This window comes from Stegostoma tigrinum, chromosome 13 (assembly GCF_030684315.1).
Source record: "Stegostoma tigrinum isolate sSteTig4 chromosome 13, sSteTig4.hap1, whole genome shotgun sequence".
Lineage (NCBI taxonomy): Eukaryota > Metazoa > Chordata > Chondrichthyes > Orectolobiformes > Stegostomatidae > Stegostoma > Stegostoma tigrinum.
Window position 1 is genome coordinate 52,569,180 of NC_081366.1, and position 21,665 is coordinate 52,590,844.

Sequence of the window (21,665 nt, forward strand, 5' to 3'; positions counted from 1 at the left end):
TTGATCCATACTGATTTTAGTTTGTTACTGTAAAAATCTTGTCTTTCAGTTCTGAGCATTGCTAAGGAATTTCTCTGTTTTAAATGTTTGGGAGTCACTATGTGGATCCTAAATTCAAGGCTCTTGTAAAATTGACCCAGAGTTCACACGATCAGCATACAGGAATTTTGTATAGTTTTTAAACAAAAAAGATCTCACACTTTTGCAGTGTTCAATGAAAAGTTGACAAGACAGTTTGCATTGGTGAGATGCTTTTGGAAACGGATGACTTGTTTGTGGTTGTAATGCACTAACTAATAGAAGGTTATTTTGAATCATCTATTTGGCAGGAGGTCAACTTAAAAGGAGATGCTTAAAAACCGAAGTCTTTTTAAAAACCAAAGTCTACAAGAGCAAGATTTTGAATCTTAATAGTGAGAAAAGTTCATGCTGAGAGTATTCAGAATTAGTTGATCTTCAGTTACATAATCAACATGTTTGGTGCCAGAAAGAGCAAAACCTGAATTGGGAAAAGATAAAGGTTAAAAATGAGAAATCAGAAAATAAAAAGAAAGAATTGAAACAAGCAAAAGTTTGAACTCTAAAAAGAGAAATGAGAAAATTTGAAGTGAACAGGGAAAACCTTCTATTATGTATATAGTATTTGACAGTAAAATTTGAAAATGTCTTGGAATAAACTCTAAGTTTGATTTGGCAAGGAATATTACCTCAATATCTAAAATCAGTTGAGGAAGGAGGTGAATACATTGTCATGAATCTGTTATGGCCAAGAGACAAGTGGATTATTTTCCTGTCGGGTATGTTTTGGAGATTATACATGTTCTGGGTATCATCAGAAGCTGTTCTAAAGTCTATGAATGCAGTCACCAAACAAAGTACAAGACGTAAAAAAGAATGAGGGACTCATGGAGACCTTAGGAAACAGGAGAAACTGTGTATGATCCCCAAACACCCCCACCCCATCGCAAAAGGATGCTGTGGCTGACCATATCTAAGGCTGCAAAAGGGATGAGGAAGATTCATGTGCCATGCTCATCAGCACAGACTCAGTTTAAGTTGCCTACGTTGCCACAGAAATGCAAACCTGAATTGAGAGATTCAAACAGCAATGAAACACCGGGGGAGAAAAAGGTCAGAATGGAAATGGGAGGTAACATGTTCATGGAGTGTGAAGAGGAAAGGGAGGCTACAAGAGCGAGAGTGAGAGCGATGATGGGAAATAGAAGAAAAACCAGAGAAAGACATACATTAGCAAAATCCTTGTGTAGGCAGGCATTGAGAAAGTATGAAGTTGGTGGTGAGGGCTATGATAGTATTAATACAATCTATTGAGCTAAGTGATTAAGCAATTCAGAAGTCTCTCATTTTTACTTTTAGAGGCAAGAGTGAAAGAAGAAATAAGGATATTTTAAGTGTGAAACTCGAGGTAGGCTAGGGAAGGGCAGTACGCAAGGGATTTCAAAAGGAATGAGCAAATACATATGACTGACTGCAATCGTCTTCAACTAGAGAGGCAAATTCGTAAAATCGCAGATATCTTTAAGAATGATAGGATTGCAATGATGGCAGATTTTAACTTTCCAAACAGACTGGGACTGCCATAGTATTAAGGGTTTGGATGGAGATGTAGAAGAGAATTTTGATTTAGTGTGTGCATGCATCTACAAGAGAAGGAGCAAACCTGACCTTCCCTCGGGAAATGAGGCAGGACAGGTGACTGAGGTGTCAGTGGGCGAACATTCTGAGGCCAGTGATCATAATTCTATTAGTTTTACATTATGAAAAAGGATAGGCCTAATCTGAAAATTAAAGTTCTAAATTGGAATAAGGTTAATTTTGACAGTAATTACACAAGAATTTTCAGAAGTTGATTGATGGAGGCTATTCACAAGTAATAAGAGGTTGAAAAGTGGGAGGCCTTCAAAAATAGCGCAAGTCCAGAGGCAGTAGGCTGCTGTTATTGAGAGGGGCAAGGCTGGTGATGTAGGAAATGCTGGATGACTCAAAAATTGAGGCTCTGGTTAAGAGAAAGGCAGTGGCATGTGTCAAGTATCGACATCTTGGATCAAGTTAATCCATTGAGGAGTATAAGGCATTAGGAGTATACTCAAGAAGGGAAATCCAGAGGGTGAAAAGGGGAAATGAGATAGCTTTGGCAAACAGGGTTAAGGAGAATCCAAAGAAATTCTACAAATACATTAAGGGCAAAAGAGTAAGTAGGGAGAGAATAAGGCTGCTTAAAGTTCAACAAGACTGTCTATTTGTAGAACTGCAGGAGATGAATGAGATACTAAACGAGTACTTTGGTCAGTATTTACTGTGGAAAAGGATATGGAAGCTACAGGACTTGGGAGAAATAGTGATAGCTTGAAAAAAGTTCATATTACAGAGGTGGTGGTGCTAGAGGTCTTAAAACACATAATGGTCGACAAGTTCCCAGGACCTGATCAGGTGTATCCCAGAACTTTGAGGGAAGCTAGGGAAGTGATTGCTGGGTCCCTTGCTGAGATATTTGTATCACTGATAGCTATGGATGAGGAACTGGAAGCCTGGAGGGCGGCTAATGTAGTGCTATTATTTAAGAAAGGTGTAAGGAAAAAACCAGGGAACTATAGACGCTGATGTCAATGATAGGTAAGCTGATGGAGAGGATACTGAAGAACAGTGTTGATATGTATTTGGAAAGGCAAGAACTGATTAGGGATAGTTAACATGGCTTTGTGCGTGGGAAATCGTGTCTCACTAACTTGACTGAGTTTTTTGAAGAAGTGACAAAGATGATTCACGACGGCAGAGCAGTGACTATTATATAGATGGACTTTGGCAAGGTGTTCGACAAGGCTCCGTGTGGTAGACTGATTAGCAAGGTTAGATCACATGGAATCCAGAGGAAGCTAGCCATTTGGATGCAAACTGGCTTGAAGGTAGGAGACAAAGGGTGGTGGTGGAGGATTGGTTTTTGGACTGGAGGCCTGTGGCCAGTGGTGTGCTGTAAGGAGTGGTAGTGGGTCCAAAGATTTTTGTCATTTTATATAAACGATTTGGATTGAATGTTTATTAAGTTTGCAGGTGACACCAAAATTGGTGGTGTAGTGGGCAGTGAAGAAGATTACCTCAGAGTAAAATGGGACTTTGATCAGATGGGTCGATGGGCTAAACAGCAGCAGATGATGTTTCAAGGTGAGGTGTTGCATTTTGTTAAAGCAAATCAGGGTAGTACTTAGACACTTTATAGAACGGTCTGGAGTGTTGCCAAACAGAGACCTTGGGGTGCATGCTCATAGTTCCTTGAAGGTGGAGTCGCAGGCACACAGGGTAGTGAAGGCAGCATTTGGTACGCTTAACTTTATTGGTCGCTGCACTGTGTATGGAGCTGGGATGTCATGTTGTGACAGTACAGGACATTGGTTAGGCCACTTTAGATTCAATGATGGTCTCCCTGGTATAGGAAAGATGTTGTTAAACTTGAAAGGGGGCAGAAAAGATTTACAATGATGCTGCCAGGGTTGGAAAGTTTGAGCTAATAGGGAGAGGATGAATAGGCTGGAGCTTTGTTTCCCCTGAAGCGAAGGCTGAGGGGTGACCTTATAGATGTTTATGGAAGTACAAGGGTATGATTAGTACCAAACAACTGAGGTCTTTTTCCTTGGGGAGTCCAAAACTAGAAGGCATAAGGTTTAAGGTGGTTAAGATTTAAAAGGGGGCTACGGGGTAACTTTTTCATGCAGATGATGATATGTGTATGGAATGAGCTGCCAGAGGTAGTGCTAGGGGCTGGTACAATTACAACATTTTCAAGCCACCTGGATGGGTACTTGAATAGGAAAGTTTGCAGGGATATGGGCCAAATGCTGGCAAATGGGATTAGATTAATTTAGGATATCTGGTCAACATGAACATGTTGAACCGAAGGGTTTATTCCTATGCTATACAACTCTGACTCTAACTGCCAAACAGTCAATAATTTTGATTTTGTGTAGAAAAATGTTGCCAATTATATACACTCACTATTTTACTGTCTACGATAATTATTATGACAGCACTTCATCTCCCCTTTATTACAAATTAACATAATTGAATTAATAGTTTGGTATGTGTTCATCAATTCAAGTTATTGTTTTTAGGCTGTGTTACTCCACAATCGATTAGACATCATGCCAAGACAATATATACAGATGAAACTTTCAAATCCTGTTACTTATATTAAAGCAACGAGTTCAACCTAGATAATCCAGAAGTTAATCTCTCTGTACTTGTAAACATAATATTATTGTAACTTAGTTCAATCCTTTCAAATGGAATCTGAGAAATTCCTGGAAGACAGCTAATATTATTACTGGAAAGTTGAAGTTGTATGGAGAAAAACCCATATTAAGAAGAAATGCAGGTTGGAATGCATAAACCAAAATGAACAAAACTTGAGCACACATTACACTAAAATCAAGAGGTTGTTCCAGTAAGAGGTAATAATGAAAAACTAACCCATTGTTGCATTGTAACAGTTTAATTTCTAATTTTAGACCTCATCATTGACATCACAAATTTGACACTCATATATAAAAGCAAATGAAAGCAAGCATCCCTGACATAAATACAACACAGAACATCAGGACAAGGACAAAGTCAGACTTATATCTGATTATCAAACCACACACTTTCATTTGTTTTTCAGATTCATTATGACGGGTAATCACCCGGATAAGATATCAGAGAAAACCACAGCCAAAACAACCACACTGCAGTATTCCCCACTGCCTACAAAGGGGATAAATACAGGAAGAGAAGTTGAAAGAAGAAATAAAATTTGGAAAGTAAGCAACTATGTAAAAGTTTACATTGACTGAGATGCATTTTTCTCAAAAATGTTATTTAATGGACTGCTTTGCATTTACTCATAGTAAAGTTGTTTGAAGCAATACTTTATAGCAGATGCAGTACACAACACAATACTGCATTGCAAAGTTAGCCTCATTCTTCAGCTCACACTAACAGTGCAACTTTGCCAACACAAATTAAGTCATTGTTTCATGAGGAATGTTTGCAGAAATGCACATATTGCAAGTTTGGAATTAAATGTTAGAAAAAAATTGCACAAAATTGTTCAAAATTTAATGGATTATGCAGGACAGCTTAGAGTGAAATATATTTTTATTTCTTACCATCTTGGCCTTTTCTAAAAACAACCTGAAAGCATTTAAACTACAGTCCCAGGCTGCAGACATACTGTCTATAAAGGATCATTTAATAATTAGATAATCCTCAATGACTCTCAGCATAGAACGAACAATGGTTTATAAAAAAAAAAGGACAAAAACACTGCACTTTGGTCAACAAACATTACATCAGTCTTCTCTGCCACATGATTAAATACACTGAACATTTATCTATTTGTTAGACCTGAGCAAATTAACATACTTGATGACTTAATTAGCACCAAAGGTTTCACAAATTTAATGTTCATTGTTCGGTGTGAGATATTTTCTTCATTTTTAATAAGAGTTTAACTCTCTGAAAAAATGGATTCCGAAGCTAGCTATTCACCCTGTTAGTTGGTCGACAACTTGCATATATAAATGTTAACAACTTACGTCCATGAGACCTCACACCAGACTCTTAAATATAAACTCGTTTCCCTCTCCACAGATCCTGTCGGATCTTCTGAAATTCTCCAGCATTTTGTTTTTATTTTAAAGGGCTTCAAAGAAAGGCTAAAGATTCATCAATATAACGAATAACAGAATGTAATGTAAGAAATTGTGAAACTATCCATTTTGGCAGGATCAATAAAAAAAATTAAGCAGTGAGACTGCAGAGCTCCAAGATGCTAGTTGATCTAAATGCCCTAGAGATGAATTGCAGAAAGGTTAGTATGCAAGTCTAATAATTAGAAAAGCTAACAGAATGCTTATATTTAGAGTACAAACGCTAGTACAAAAGTGGGCAAGTTATCGAGGTATTGGATGATTATTAAAGTAGAAACGATGTGGTATGGGGAAGAGGCAGAATAATGGCATTAAGTCACAGTACGCATTTGGACGGCCAGTGTATAAACAATGGGCTGAGTGGGCTACTTCCGTGATTCTGTTATCATCTGATATACATGGCATTGGTAAGACTGATGAGTACTGATTGATGTCCTTATATAAAAAAGGAGGCTGTAAATGCATTGGAAGCAACTCACAGGAGGTTTGCTAGACAAATCCTTGGAATGAGCAGGTAGTCTTATGAGGAAAAGTTGGATAAGGTTTAAGTCTTCCGGTATTTTGAAAAGCAAGCAGCTACTTGTTGAAGAATAAGAGATCTTGAGGGTTCATGACAGAATGGTTGGGGAAAACCTGATTCGTCCTGTGACAGAATCTAGAATTAGGAGTCACTGCTTAAAATCAATGGGTTGCACATTTTAGATCTTTAGGAGGAGCCCTCAAATAAGAAACCTTGTGGCTTGCCTGTGATTTGAAGTACTTGTTTCACCAGACTCTATCATCTCTCCATGGTATCCACAGATGTCTCTGGCCAGTCCTCTGCAGCACTTTCCTGGATGTGTCATCTCTTATGTTGTCATTTACCTTGGTAGATGATGTCCAGGTTACACAACACATTCGTCCTCTTCCACATTTCACTGTCAAAGATTGCAGTTGGTACTATTAATGGTACAGAGTTAAAGCTTTATGGCTGTGTGCAGCCACTAGAAGACTAATGCTGCATTGCCAGTTCTTGTGTGGGTGTTAATTCCTACATCATTCTCCGTAGAGTTGCTGCATCCTACATTAGGTAGGTGGTCAACATCCTGCATAATCTGTTGTCCAACTGCAAAGGGTGGACCTTTTTTCCACCAATTCTCATTGTCTTGGTTTTCTCACAACTGACGCACATGCCAACCTCCATGTTGCCACGTTCAAAGTTTGTAGTCATGTTGTGGTGTGCACACAATTCTTCAGCCAGCATAGTGATGTGATCTAAGAAATTCAGGTCCACCATCTCATGATGTTGCTACAAGATACCAAAGTCTCCACTCTTCACTGCCTTTCTCACGATAAAAATCAATAACCAAGGGGAGAAAACAAAAACAACAGGAAGAGTCTCCACACTTGTCGTACTCCTGAGAAAATGTGGAGGAGTACATAGTACCTGTGCTAGTCCTGACATAGCTGGAAGCACAATACAAGGCTATGAAAATGTCAGCATACAGCTCCAGGGTATCTTGCTGTCATGATGGCTGATAGCTCTCAAGGCTGTCAATAGTATCTATGAAGTTGGCTTAAGATGTTTTTAAAAGATTAACTGGTGGGCATCGTGGCTGATCAACATTTACTGTGTGTTGCTAGTTGCTCTTGGGAAGTTGGTGGTGAGCTGCATCCTTGAAAAGCTGCAGCCTGCCTCCTATGGCTTGACCCACAATGTCATTAGGGAGAGAATTCCAAGATTTTGACCGAATCACAATGAAGGAACAGCAATTTTCAAGGCAGAACGGTGAGTGGCTTGAAGGTGGTTGCATTCCCACATATCAGCTACCCTTGTAGCTCTAGATGGCAGTTGTCATGGGTTTGGAAAGTGCTGTTGGAGGATTTTTGGTGAGTTTTTGTACTGCATCTTAAAGATAGTACACACTGCTAATACTCAGTGCCAGTGGTTGAGGGAGTGGAAATTTGTGGATGTGATGCCAGTCAAGTGGGCTGCTTTGTCCTGGATGGTATCAAGCTTAAGTGTCGTTGGAGGCACCCATCCAGACAAGCAGTCAGTATTCTATCACACTCCTGACTTGTTCCTTGTAGATGATGGACAGGCTTTGCGAGTCAGGAGATCAGTGACTTATCACAGTATTCTTAGCCTCTAATCTGCTGTTGTAGCCACTGAGTTTTGGGCAAGTCCCACTGAGTTTCTGGTCAATGGCATCCCCTAGATATTGATAGTGGGGAATTCAATGACAGCAACATCACTGAACATCAAGGGTTGATGGTGACATTTTCTCCTGTTGGAGACAGTCATTGCCTGCCATTTGTGTGTCATGCAAATGTTACTTGCCACCTATCAGCCCAAGCCTGGATATTGTCCAGGTCTTGTTGCATTTGGACATGAGCTGCTTCAGTGTCAGAGGAGTGGCCAATGGCGCTGAGCATTGTGCAATCATCAGCAAACATCCTCACTTGTGACATTATGATGGTGCAAGATCATTGACGAAGCATCTAAAGATGGTTGAGACTGGGGCACCACTCAGAGAGACCTGCGGAGATGCCCTGGAGCTGAGGTGACTGACCTCCAAAAACCACAACCATTCTCCTATGGACTCTTAGCTGGAACAGAGTGCATGTGCCTGATCCTCATTGATTCTGGTTTTGACCGGGCTCCTTGATGCCACACACAGTTGAATGCAGCCTTGATGTCAAGGGCTGGCATTCTTACATCACCTCTGAATTCAGCTCTTTTGTTCATGTTTGAACCAAGGCTGTAATGAGGTCAGGGGCCAAGCCCAGGCGGAACCCAAACTGGGTGTCACTGAACGGGTTATTGCTGAGCAGATGCTGTTTGATAGCACTGTTAATGACACCTTGCACCACTTCACTGATGGTCGAGAGTAGACTAATAGGACAGTTAATGTTAGGTTGGATTTGTCCTGCTTTTTATATATAGGACATGCCTGGGCAATTTTTCGCATTGCCAATGTTGTAACTGCACCAGGGGAGTGGCAAGTTCTGAGGCACAAGGCTTTCGTACTATTATCGGGATGTTGTCAAAGCCCATAGGCTTTGCAGAATCTACTGTCTCCAACATTCCTTGACATCACATGGAGTGAACTAAATTGGCTGAGGACCTGTAATTGTGGGAATCAATGGAGGAAGCCAAGATGGATCATTCACTCTGCACTTCTGGCTCAAGGTTGTTGTAAATGATTCAGCCCTATCTTTGGCATTGATGTGCTGGGCTCTTCCATCATTGAGGGTGGGGATATCTGTGGAACCTCCTCCTCTTCCACTGAGTTGTTTAATTGTCCATCACCATTCACGGCTGGATGTGGCAGCACTACGGAGCTTAGATCTGATCTGGTTGTGGGATGGCTTTAGCTCTGTCTATCATTTGCTGTTTATGCTATTTGACATGCAAGTTGTCCTGTTTGGTAGCTTCATCAGGTTGCTACCTCATTTTTAGGTATGATTGGTGCTGCTCCTGTAACGCCCTCCTGCACTCTTGATTAAACCAGGGTTGGTCCCTGGCTTGGTGGTAATGACTGAGTGGGGGTTATGTTGAACCATGGGGTTGCAGTTTGTGGAGTACAATATTCCTAAGCGTGAGGATCTTCTCAAAATACATGACGTCACCCTGGAAACTGGTTTGTTCTTCACTTATTTACCCAAGTCTTTTAATCTGTTGAGCAACACTATCCAAAAAAAAAACCCTGCTGGTATTGCCAGTAGTATTAAGCATCTCCAATTGCAGTAGTTAAGGTTCCTTTCTCGGGCAGCTTGTTTTTACTCCGTGTGTTCAGTAAGCGGGATGTTCTTTGCAGTTCAGACCTTGCTGATCAGATCATTGAAACCTGCTATGACGTCTTCTTGCCATGTTTTAATGGATCCCCTTGTACTGAATTCACCTTAGAAGCTGAATATCAACTTGGAAGAAACCGCTATATCAGATGTCCAAACAACCATCAAGAATGTTAAGAAAAAGACAACTGAAATCACTTAGATACTATGAAAGCTATACTGGGCAATTTTCCACAGTCAATGCTAGTGTTGTAGCAGTACTGGAACAGTGTGAATAGCAATACAGGTAGTTCTGAGCCATAACATCCTCAGCATTAAAGTCAAGATTTTATCAGGATCTATTACCTTTGCTGTTTTCAATGCCTTCAGCCATTTATTAACATGACAAGGAGTGAATCAAATTGATTACAGATCGGCACCTACACTGCTACCTATCTCAGGAAGGCGAAAGTTAATCGGAAGGGAAAATGCTTCAGAGAGTTTCTGGTATTTCTCATACATTCTGCTGTATACTTTTGCCTTTGGATAGTTGATGTTGCTGCCAGGTGACTTGTCCCAAATGTGTCCTCTTCACTTTCCCCTCCCTAGTACACCATCACTTTAAATGATAGTGGTAATTTGAAAACCCTTCAAACATTTGTCTTGTATTGTTTGTAGTATCTTAATTTTTCATCTGTCCTCAGTAACCTCATCTAAGCTTCCATGATTTTCACTGGCTACAGCTTCTTTGTATTAGGATCTTAATTGTGGCCAAGTTTCTGAACCATGTTTTACTACTTACTGAGGGCCAAAAAAACAGGAAACTCTAACACGGATCTCCACATATCCCATTTAATCCATTAAAAAAAAGTTAAACTAACAACCCAAGCTATTTATTATAAAAGATGCTACCACAACATCTCGGCAACTGTTTTTGTTAAGATGTTGTCCCCATGCAGCATGGTTTATATCACACATTCATCACACTAATGAAAATAAATATTAAAAGCCTTCTTCTAAATTTCAACCATATATACAAGTTTTGATTGGGTAGGAAAAAAATGGAAAATAAACAAATATTTTGAACAGTAGGGCTTAAAAGAAAAACACTTTCTTACTTTCTTAGATTCCCTACAGCGTGGAAACAGGCCCTTCGGCCCAACAAGTCCACATCGCCCCTTGAAGCATCCCACCCAGACCCACCCCCCTACAACCAACACACCCTGAACACTATGGGCAATTTTAGCATGGCCAATCCACCTAACCTGCACATATTTTTGGACTGTGAGAAGAAACCGGAGCACCCGGAGGAAACTCCACACAGACAGTTACCCGAGGCGGGAATTGAACCTGGGTCCCTGGCGCTGTGAGGCTGCAGTGCTAACCACTGAGCCAACATGCCGCCCCTACGTTCATTGTCTTATCAAAAAGTAATACAGCAGTACTGGAATTAGGTATCAATATTGCATCCTGAGTGCAAACAAGAACAGGTACAGACTGAACTTTCTTTCCTTAACAAGGGCACACACATTTTCCTTTACACGTTCCCTCTCTACATGAAATTATTTTCTAGTTTCAATAACATATTTAATCATTCCAGTTGTAGAGGCACTTAACACTTTGGTTGCAAGCTGCTACAATTACTGTTATGATCCTAGCTGACTGCAATACTGGGCGAGTCAGATCCCAGAGTGAAATGAGGCTTGACAGGCCACAAATTTTACTTTTGTAATTTGGCTACTAGCGGTCAGTCATTGAACAATTCTGCCAATGTACTCTGAATGAGAGGACAAAGTTTATCACAGAAGAATTAACAAGCTACATAACATTTTGAAAGGTTGTATAAGACAGTAAACACAATTCAACCCCTTTTCTAAACATCCTTTAGAAACAGTCAACCCTAGTAAAATATCACTGCTATGTTAACACTTTCATTTCTTACTTAATAGGCATGCTTCCAAGCTCTCCCTTTCAGATTTTTCTCCACACCTTTCCATCTTTCCAAGAAACACTAAAATATAGGCTATCCCACTGACTTCTCACATTAAACATGAACAGTAACTCTAGATTTTTCCCAACCTCTCTTTGGACTACTAAAAAAAAACCAAGAGTTCTTTCGAACCTAAATGCTTTCATGAACTAAACTACCCTAATGATGATATCGATGCCTTCAGCAGAAAGTAAAGTGCTAGCGTTCCCTGACCATCTGCTTCTCTGTAGATCATACATCCCAACTTTGTAAACATTTCATCAATTATGTCCCTAGGTAGTTTGCCAGTCATTTAGCGTAAGTCACATGCTTTCTTGGAAACAATTTTTGAACTCACTTTGAAAAAATGACTGAGCTCTTTAAAAAAGTCTTCTTCACAAAAATGAAACTAATGTCCCATTTCGCTCAATTTTAGAATCCACTTAATATTCTAATTAATATTTTATTAATCTTTATACATTATCTGCAAAAATTAGGATCCTTTAATCTGATCATTCCCATGATATTCTCAGGTCAAATAAAAATGTTTACTCTACTAAAACAGTTTTAAAAAACCAAATTTTAAGAGCTCATCTGAGGAAATAAGAGTTTATGTACATTAGCTTTTTTTAAAAAGTGTTGTGTGCTTGGCTATTGGGATGGGGATTAAGAGAAAGGAGGAGTGGAGTGAAGGTGTGTTTGGGTCAAGCAAGTGGGATGTAAAGGACAGCAACAATAAACAGAATGCATTTGTATCAGCTATAGTACATTTCCAGGAAGTAAGAACATGCATAGAGAAGCATATTGCTGGAGTATGCATATATGGTGCGAAGGAGACTTGGTACAATGGAAACCCGTTTGGACATGTTCTACAGGGATGTAGAACCAATGCTGAAAAATATGTTAAGAAATATACAATCAAGGCAGGGCATACGAGAACAAGTTAAGATTAGACTTCAAAGGCAGAATTAGAAATAATCAAATTATAATCAGTTTCAAGATTTCAAATGTCTCTGATTGGACTGTCTTTGCCAGCTTAACGCCAAAGTATGCTCCAGATGGTTAACACAACCTTGGGCCATGCAGGCATCAAGCAATCATCCCAATTATGATTTAAAATTAGATTATACTTTACATAGCCAATAAAAGGAGCAAGTGGTAATTGGAACAGCTGCTAGAGTAACCCTTTTAGTAATTCACCACTCCTGAAGCATTCATAGATAAGAAACAGATAAAACAGAACTGAAGTTTTATAGTATGACCCCTGCTATTGTAAAATGTTAATTCCTCTGATTAATAAAGTAATTCAATAGAAAATCCATGATGAATGTTAGAAAATGGTTACCCATGAATACACTGCCTATCACAATTCTTCTAACACGATATGTGGGATAGCTAAGATGTATAAAATGTGTCATATTTAGTCTGTGTGGAACGTTCTAAAAAAAATTCAAGGGATATGGGTGTCAATTATTTACCGTCTTGAGTTACCCTTGAAAGGATGACAGTGAGCTGCTTTCTTGAACTGCTGCAGTTCATGTCCTGTACATAAACCCACAATGCTGTTAAGGAGGGAGTTCAAGCGACCCTGAAGAAACAGTGAAATGTTCCAAATCAGGGCAGGGAGTGATTTGGAGGGGAATATGCAAGCAGCAGTGTTCCCATGTATCTGCTCTCCTTGCCCTTCAAGGTGCATATGGTTGTGAATTTGGAAGGTGCTGACTAAGTAGTAGTGGTGAATTTCGACATTGTATCTTGTAGATGGCACACTGTTGTTACTCGCATCAGTGGAGGAGAGAATGGATGTTTGTCTATGTGGCACCAATTAAGTGGCTACCTTACCCTGGATGGTGATTAGATTTTCAGTGTCGCTGGGGCTGCATGCAGGCCAAGCGGGAAGTATTCTTTGTCGACTGTAGGCAGACTCTGGAGAATCCAGAGGCAAGTTACTCACCACCGGATTCCTTCTCTCTGACCTCCTCTTGTAGCAACTGTTTTTATATGGCAAGTCTAGTTCAGTTTCTAGTCGATGGTAACCTCCAGAATGTGGATAGTGGGGAATCTGGTGATGGTAACATCAGTGAAATCATGGCACGATGGCAAGATTCTCTTTTGTTGGAGATGGGCATTGCCTGGCATGTGTTTGGTGTGAATGTTACTTGCCACTTATCAGCCCAAGCCCGAATACTGTCTTAGTCTTGCTGCATATGGACATGGACTGCTTCAGTACCGGAGAACTCACGAATGGTGGTGATGCGCCATCATAGAAAACGTTCCCACTTCTGACATTATGATGGAGGGCAGGTTGTTGATGAATCAGCTGAAAATGGTTGGGTTGAGGCGGCTACAGTGAGGAACGCCTGCAGAGATGTCCTGAAACTGAGATGACTGATGCCCACAAACCAAAAGTCTCTCTGGAAATCAGGTATAACTCTAAGCACTAAAGAGTTCTCCCTACCCCTAGCCCTGATTCCCATTTACTTCAATTTTGGCATTCCACTTCCAGCAAGCAGGATTCTTGAACCACTGATTCCTTCCTGCCACTGAATTAACTGACTACGCTTTCTTCAAAGTTGGGAATCTGATGGGGGTATTCTTGTCTGATCTTCCCAGTCCCTCTGCCACAGCAAACGTAATGGCAGCCTCAGCCAAAATCAGCTCACTGACTCCAATTCTGTATCCACCATTCAATAGTTAGACATCACATCAATCACAAAGAAAAGCAGGGAACAAGACTTACAGTGAACATACGAAATGTACAAAGCCTGAAAGACTAGTCAAGCTACTGAACCAATCAATTTACTCAGAATTGAATTTGGCCTTCCCTTAGATTCCATAAGCTAAAGTATGAACATAGAACATACTTTGTTCTGTTTAAATGAAAGCCATATCTGCACACAGGTAGAGATTTATTAAACATATTTAAAAGGCAAAAATGAACTTGGGTCCCTTAGAAAATAAGGGTGGGTAAATAAGGAACCAGGAAATGACTGAGACGTTGAAGGAATACTTTACATCAGTCTTCATGGTAGGAGACACTGGTCACTTTCCAAAAGTACTAAATAATCAAGTGGCAAAAGAGGGACAAGAAATAAATGCAATAACTAGACAACAGAAACGAACAGGGTTAAAAGTTGATAAGTCCCCTGGGCATGATGGGACACTAGGATTTTCAAGGGAATGGCTACAGAGGTAGTAGATATGCCTAAAGTAATTTTCTCAGGATCCTAAGATTCTGGAAAAGTCCTACAAGGTTGCAAACTTACAATATAACACAATCAAACAGAAAACGGGACAGCAAACAGGTACGTATAGGCCAGTTAGCTTAATGTGCGTTACTAGAAGATATTAGAATGTATTCTAAAGGATGTACTAGCAGAGCATTTGGAAATGCATATTAAAGTCAAGCAGAGCCAAAATGGCTTTATGAAGCAAAATCATACCTGTCAAATTTCTTGGAATTCTTTGAGATGATAACTCACAGGACAGACAAAAAGGAAGCAATGTAATATGTTTTGATTTCAATAACGTGTTTGATAAGGTACTGCATGTTAGGCTACATAAAACAACAGCACTGAGTGTTGGGGTAGTATATTAGCATGGACAGCAATATAGACATGGAAAACAGAGTAGAGATAAGAGGAGACATTCCCAGGATAGCAACTTGTAACTCATGGAATGCCGCAGCAATCAGTGTTGGCGCCACAATTATTTACAATATACATGAACGACATGAATGAGAGAAGTGAATACATTTAGTTGTATTTGCTGATGACATAAAAACAGGTGGGAAGGCAAGTGGTGAAGATGATAGTCTGCAGAGGGATTCAGAGAGGTTAAGTACTTGGACAAAATCTTGGACGATGAAATGTAATGCGAGAATTGTGTGGTTATGCACTTTGGCAGCAAGAACATAGGAGCTGCCTAATACTTAAATGGCGAAAGGCTGCAGACAGCTGCAGCATGGAAGCATTCGGGGGTCATTGTGCATAAGCCACAGAAAGCTAGCATACATGTTCAACAGGTAAAATGGAAAGCAAACAGGATGTTGGCCTTTATTCCAAAAAGGGAACGGAGGATTAAAATAGGATAGACTAGATAAAACTATAGAAAGGACTAGTAAGACCACAAGTGGAATAATGTGAAGTGTTTGTCCCCGTATTTAAGCGAAGATATACTGGCACTGGAAGCAGTCCAGAGAAGGTTCACTAGATTGATCCTAGGTATGGAGGGATATTCCGAAGAAGACCTAGTCGGTTGGGCTTGTACCCACCTGGCTGGAGTCCTGAACTAGGGGTCAGTCTTAAAATTAAGGGGGATTCTTTGTTCTTTCAAAGCACTGCAGATGTTTCCAAGTTTCTATTCCAGATGGCTGTGTCAATCTGCTGCCAGACACAAGGGTCCCCTGTTATAACTTCCACAGTATACATAGAGTCTTGGCCCACAGCCTCAACTTCCGGTGTCAACACAATTATGCTTCCAAGCCAAGTATATGCCTCTCTAATTTACTTCACCTTTAGTGCAGCAAAAACACAGGTCTTTTCTCTTCTCTACTTTACTAAATGCCAAGTATTGCAAAATCTGACTGTAATGATGCCAAATTCCAAGCTCTTCTCACCTTTTTGAATTCTAGGATTCTGTCTCCACAATACTGCTTAACCTCATGTTCCCTCAATGCTGAAAAATGTCAAGGTGCTCATCCAAATGTTACAGAAGAAAGGAAGCCATCCCAATTCAACAAAATTCCAGGAATACAGGACCATGTAAAGACCTCCAATCTATTTCAGCAAAATTACAAGAATTTCCAAATCACCCACCCAGTATTACTCAACCAAAAAACAAACAGCAAGGCTACCCACAACTTTGCTGATCTTGAAAACTGTAGGTGTATCACAATAGTGCTGCTAAATTTCAGCCTCAAAGACCAGTAGTTATCATTGTCTCCATGTTGTCAAATACCAAACCAACCTCTAAATTGGTACATTTCACTTAGGATCTTGTACTTTATTGGCAAATTTTCCAAGATATTAAATAACCTTTTTAAGCTTTAAATGCACAGGCAAAAGAAAACAATCAAGACCGCTCATTTGCAGCTTTCAAGAAGTGTGCAACTTGACTTCCAAAGCATTACCATAAATCTCCGAATACTGGATTATAAAAATGCAACCAGAATTGATTCTGTCAGTGAAATAAACACTCCTATTATTCTGAGAATATAAATTAATTCACCCCAAGCATCATGCGATCTTATATGGCATTCTGGCGCTCTCAACCAAGAGCTTAAGTATTAAAATTCCTTTTTTTTTGCCTACTTTGCCTCATAACAAACAGAAGAACACTTGATTATTTTAGGGTTAATTTACCCATGCATCTTTCATCAACTTAAAACATTTCATGGTACATGGAAGCCACATGCCTCAATCAGAAGTACTTATTCTACCAAAAATACATTTCTTTGAAGAACAAAAACTTAGTAAGATTCATCTGAGGAAGAGAAAGCAAGTTACAGAGGGTTAAATAAAATAGGCAAAGAATATTGCAAAGATAAGTAAGCCTGAGGACTGGGTGTGTTTTAGAAAGCAACAAAAGATGACAAATGCCTTGATTAAAATGAGAATAACAGAACCAGAAATAAATGAAAATATAAAAACGTGTTGTAAGAATCATTTCTAGTTAAGTAGGGAACCTAAGTTATTTAGTATTAGCAGACAGTGTAGTAAAAATACTTACGGAATGAAAATTCAACAAATCCCCAGAAACTAACTGGCCTTTTTACTGGGGCTTTCAAAACAAACTGCAGAAACTTTGGATCTACTGTCTGTAATTTTACAATATTCTTTGGTTTTGTCAAACAATTCCAATGGACTGTAAATTAGTTAATATAACACTATATTCAAGAACAGAGGGAGAGAAAAAAGGCACTAAAAAGGTTACACAGTGTGGGATGAGGAGCACAGCAGGCCAGGCAGCATTCTAGGAGCAGGAAAGCTGATATTTCGGGTCAGGACCCTTCTTCAGAATATTTTCAGAACAGTTTGGAATGATTTTCTAAAGAAGCGTCCTGATCCGAAACACCAACTTTCCTGCTCCTGTGATGCTGCCTGGTCTGTGTATTTCTCCAACTCCACACTGTTATTTCTGACTGCAGTATCAGCAGTTCTTACTATCACTAAAAAGGTTAGTTAGCTTCACACAATGCAGTTAGAAAATCATAGCAGGATCGAATGGTCAGATTTGACAAAAACAAACTAAGGCTTGACATTTTTATTAAGAGATTTTTTTGAGGATTATACGATTAGTAATTTGGGTTAAAAGGAAACCAGCACATGTACTATACTTGGAATTTGCAAAAGGCATTCAATAATGTGCTGTAGGAAAGGTTAATATGCAAGGCAAAAGTTCATGGAATTCGGATAATATGTTAGTATAGATTGAGGACTGGGTAACGCACAAGAAGAGTACAAATAAGCAGGATATTTTTAAGTTGGCAGGCTGTAAATACTGAAATGCTGCAACAATCAGTGTTGTGGCCTCAGGTCCTTACAACCTTTATGAATGACTTGGACAAACAGTAAGAGCAACATATTCAAGTTTGTTGATGATACAGAGCTAGTTGGGAGTGTTTGTTAAGAAACTGCAAACAGATACAGACAATTTAAGTGGGTGAACAACTGGGTGGCAAGAGTACATACTGTGCAAAGAGGGAGGCTATTCCCTTTGGTAGTGAGAATAGATTTTTGACGAGGTATAGAATTTCTAAACGTTGATGTATGGATAGATGCGGACTAATATAAGGAACTCAAAGTTGCATACTGACATAGCAAAAGCAGATTGGCCTTTACTGCAAAAAGACTACAGCAGTTACATAAGCAGGACTAGACTTGAAGCACTATGCGTAGTTTCAGTTTTCCTATTTAAGGATGCATTGGAGGCAGTATGGCAAAACATGACTAGACTGGTTCTTGGGATGGATTGGCATGTCCAGTGAAGAAAGGCTGAGTGAATCGTGCCTAAACATTCTGGATCCAACTGAAACATATAAAATTATGAAAGGATGTAGAGGAGACACTGAGAACTACTTTCCTTAGCTGGGGAAGTCTAAAACTTATGGCATAGAATCAGATTAAGGGTTGATCACTTAGGACTGAAAGGAGACTAAATGTCTTCTCAAAGGATTGTGAATCTTTAATTCTCTACCCTACTGGACATTCCAATGTTATTTAAGTCTGAGATGAATCATAAATCTATAAAGGAATCAAGACCAATAGGGAGCAGACTAGAAAGTAATGAAGAATGTCTGGACAGCATTGACAAGTTAGACTAAAGGGTCTGTTTCTGTACTGTATATCACCAGTACTCTAAAGTTGAGGTTGATAATTATACATAATTCTATTGAATGGCAGAATAGGCTTCAGGGATCATATGGTTTAATTCTGCTTCTTACATTTTGAACAGAGTGCAGAGGTTTAACAAGTAATTCTATGAAATGGCAGTGCTTACGGAGAGGGATATCTGATCGATAGCCCTAGGGATGGCATGTAGAATCTGTTGAGAGACAGCAAGACAGCGCTGGGGTTTCCAGGGTTTGTCAGTACTGGAGAGTGAAGGGTCCCAAGAGATAGCAACTCTCAGAAGGATGCTAAGGACTTGGCACAGAAACAAGTCTTGGTGGGTGCAGAACAATAGCATGAAAGCAAGTTCCAATTCAATCGGAATGAAAATCAAGACTGACTGCAACATCCAATGGGATTGAAAGGGTCAAATGATGCGGTTGAGTGAGAGGAAGCAGATGGTGAGCTAGAAAAGATGCAACTTTGACAGTAACTAACCGAAAAGGAATCTGTTCCAATAAGCTCCTATTCCAGTCACCTCGGTAACTGGTCGCATCCCACTCCTCAGGGCATGCACAGTTGCCAAATAGGGAATTAAACTGTACATGTCCGCTAAGTAGCAAGTTGGAGTAGAATGTGTTTGAAATGTTATGGCTAAGTCACAAACACTGCCAATAAGCATCATTACTTTTTGAACCTCCGTGTTTCACCTATTAGACTATTTTCACATAACTGTTATGCGTAGGTTTTATTTTGGTGTAATGAAACGTTGAGAAAGAAAATATGGTTAAAATTTCAAAACTGTTTTGAAATATTCAATGAGTTCAACAAGTCCTTTGAGGAATTTGCACATGACCATACTGCAAACAATAAATGTGCAATAAAATTACTGAATTTGTAGGAACGGATGAAGTTATTGAAATCTGTCAACAAGAGGTGTCTTGGAGACGATATTTGGAAGTTGTGTGATGAGAAAATTGCATCTACAAGATTTAATCATTACAGGGGCATGACATGAAGAAAAATGTCTACGTAGAGATGACTGAAAAAGGGTAAGAAATAAATATATTGAATGAATTGAACTCTACAAAATTAACAGCAATTTGAAATCTCTACCATGAGGGTATTTTAGTGCAATGTTGAATCCAATAAAAACTAGTACAGGATTTGCCCGAAAATTCCCTGAACTTGCTGACAGCTTAATAATTAGCAACAGCATTACATTCAATCCAAGTATGAGAATTAGAACACTGAAGGTAAGCAGATATGCAAGGTGCCAAAGAGGATTGATAAAGAAGATGTAGAGAGGATGTTTCAACATGTTGGGCAATCTAGAACAGTCATAGTTTCAGCAAAAGGCATAGCTGATTTACAACAGATGAAGAGAAATTACTTCTCTCAAAGGCTCATGAAACTGGGAAACATAGTACCCCGAATGGTGGACACCGGGACAATGAAAAAAATAAGAAGAAAGACAAATTTTTAATTAGGAATGGGTTGAAGGGTTATGGAGAGCAGGCAGGAAAGTGGAGTTGAGGCTGGGATGAAATCAGCCATGATCATACTAAATGGCAGAGTGGGCTAGAGAAGCTGGATTGCTTCCTCTTGCTCAGAGTTCTCATGGCTTACACCATCAACCTGTGCACATAGGTCACTGGCATCACACCAAGTCATCTATCGAGCTTAACTTACTGTAACTCCAGTCTAAAATGGCACACATCAACGCCCCACTTCCTTTGGCAGAAACTGGAATTACTCCAATACAATTCTTCTTCCTAGATCGAAAGAATACAATACGCATAAGGGATACAAGGGCCACAAAATGTACATGGCCAGGTTTAATAAACAAATGTTTGAGCAATGTGACAGAATTCTTAATATTAAAGATGATCTTTTGTTAGAATTTAGGTTTTAGTACATTCCTTTCCAGTTTCTAACTTTGCATGCACTAAAATTTTCCAACAAGATGATCTATTCACTTCATCCATAAGAAATTATTGCTAACCCTATCACACGTCTGAGGAATACAAAAAATGTATCTAGAGGTTTCATTTTTTTTAAAACAGCAAACTGTAAAGTCTATACCTAGGCAAAATGAAACACCATGACAATTTATGTTTGCTTCTCAATATCAACACACAAAGTTTGCTGACAGCTATAAACCTGCTCCTTGGTTATATACCTGCTGTTTTGGGTGAAATCCTTTCTTTGCAACACACTGAGAAATGTCAACTTTGCCCTTTTTGGGCAATCAAGTTGCAAAAACCTGAACTAAAAGAAACAGTGAACCTTGTAGAGTGGTATAGTTGTAAGGAGGAATATTGAAAGCACCCTTAATTCCTTAACTAACTTTCAGATCCTAAACCATGCTACTCACACTGCCTCGAGGTTTCTTCAATTCCAAGCTGAATTACGATACAGTGCAATTATGGTGTTTCACAAGATTATTGGCCAAGCGTTGCCAAAGCCTAAAATTTCAAGATTCAGATATTCATTGGATAACCTACTTATGAGAAGTCTCTTGATGAAAATCTCAAAAAGCGTAGGCTAGAAATACACCAACAAAAATTAGAGAAGAAATGTGTGATTAGTTGAAACACCACATTCTTCTTGCGAAGCTTAAACTTTTTTGGACTAACTCAAGCTTTATTCCATTAAGTTCCACAAATTTGGAAACAGTTAGTATATAAACGAGCTATGCCGTGAAAGTACATGGCATAGACATATATTCTTCCCCTATTGACTAAAGTCTGGTATTTGGGTTGAATATTTAGATAATTTACAATAGCTTTTATTTACATATCACCTCTCACTGAAACAAGCAACTAAGAGCAATTGATCGCCGCAAACTAGGTCAGGGGTACAAGAAAATGGGTGCAAAAAACAAACAAAAAACTGATTTTAAAA

General features: G+C 39.3%; 1 protein-coding gene across 1 annotated transcript in view; it reads right to left on the reverse strand.

Annotated features, from left to right (window-relative positions):
- LOC125458231 (uncharacterized protein KIAA0232-like) overlaps nt 1-21,665 on the reverse strand; it is a 57,630-nt gene that overhangs the window by 35,311 nt on the left and 654 nt on the right. The window contains exon 2 of the mRNA XM_048543310.2: nt 20,451-20,533. The gene's annotated coding sequence lies outside the window, so the exon portion shown is untranslated. The remainder of the gene's footprint in view (nt 1-20,450; nt 20,534-21,665) is intronic.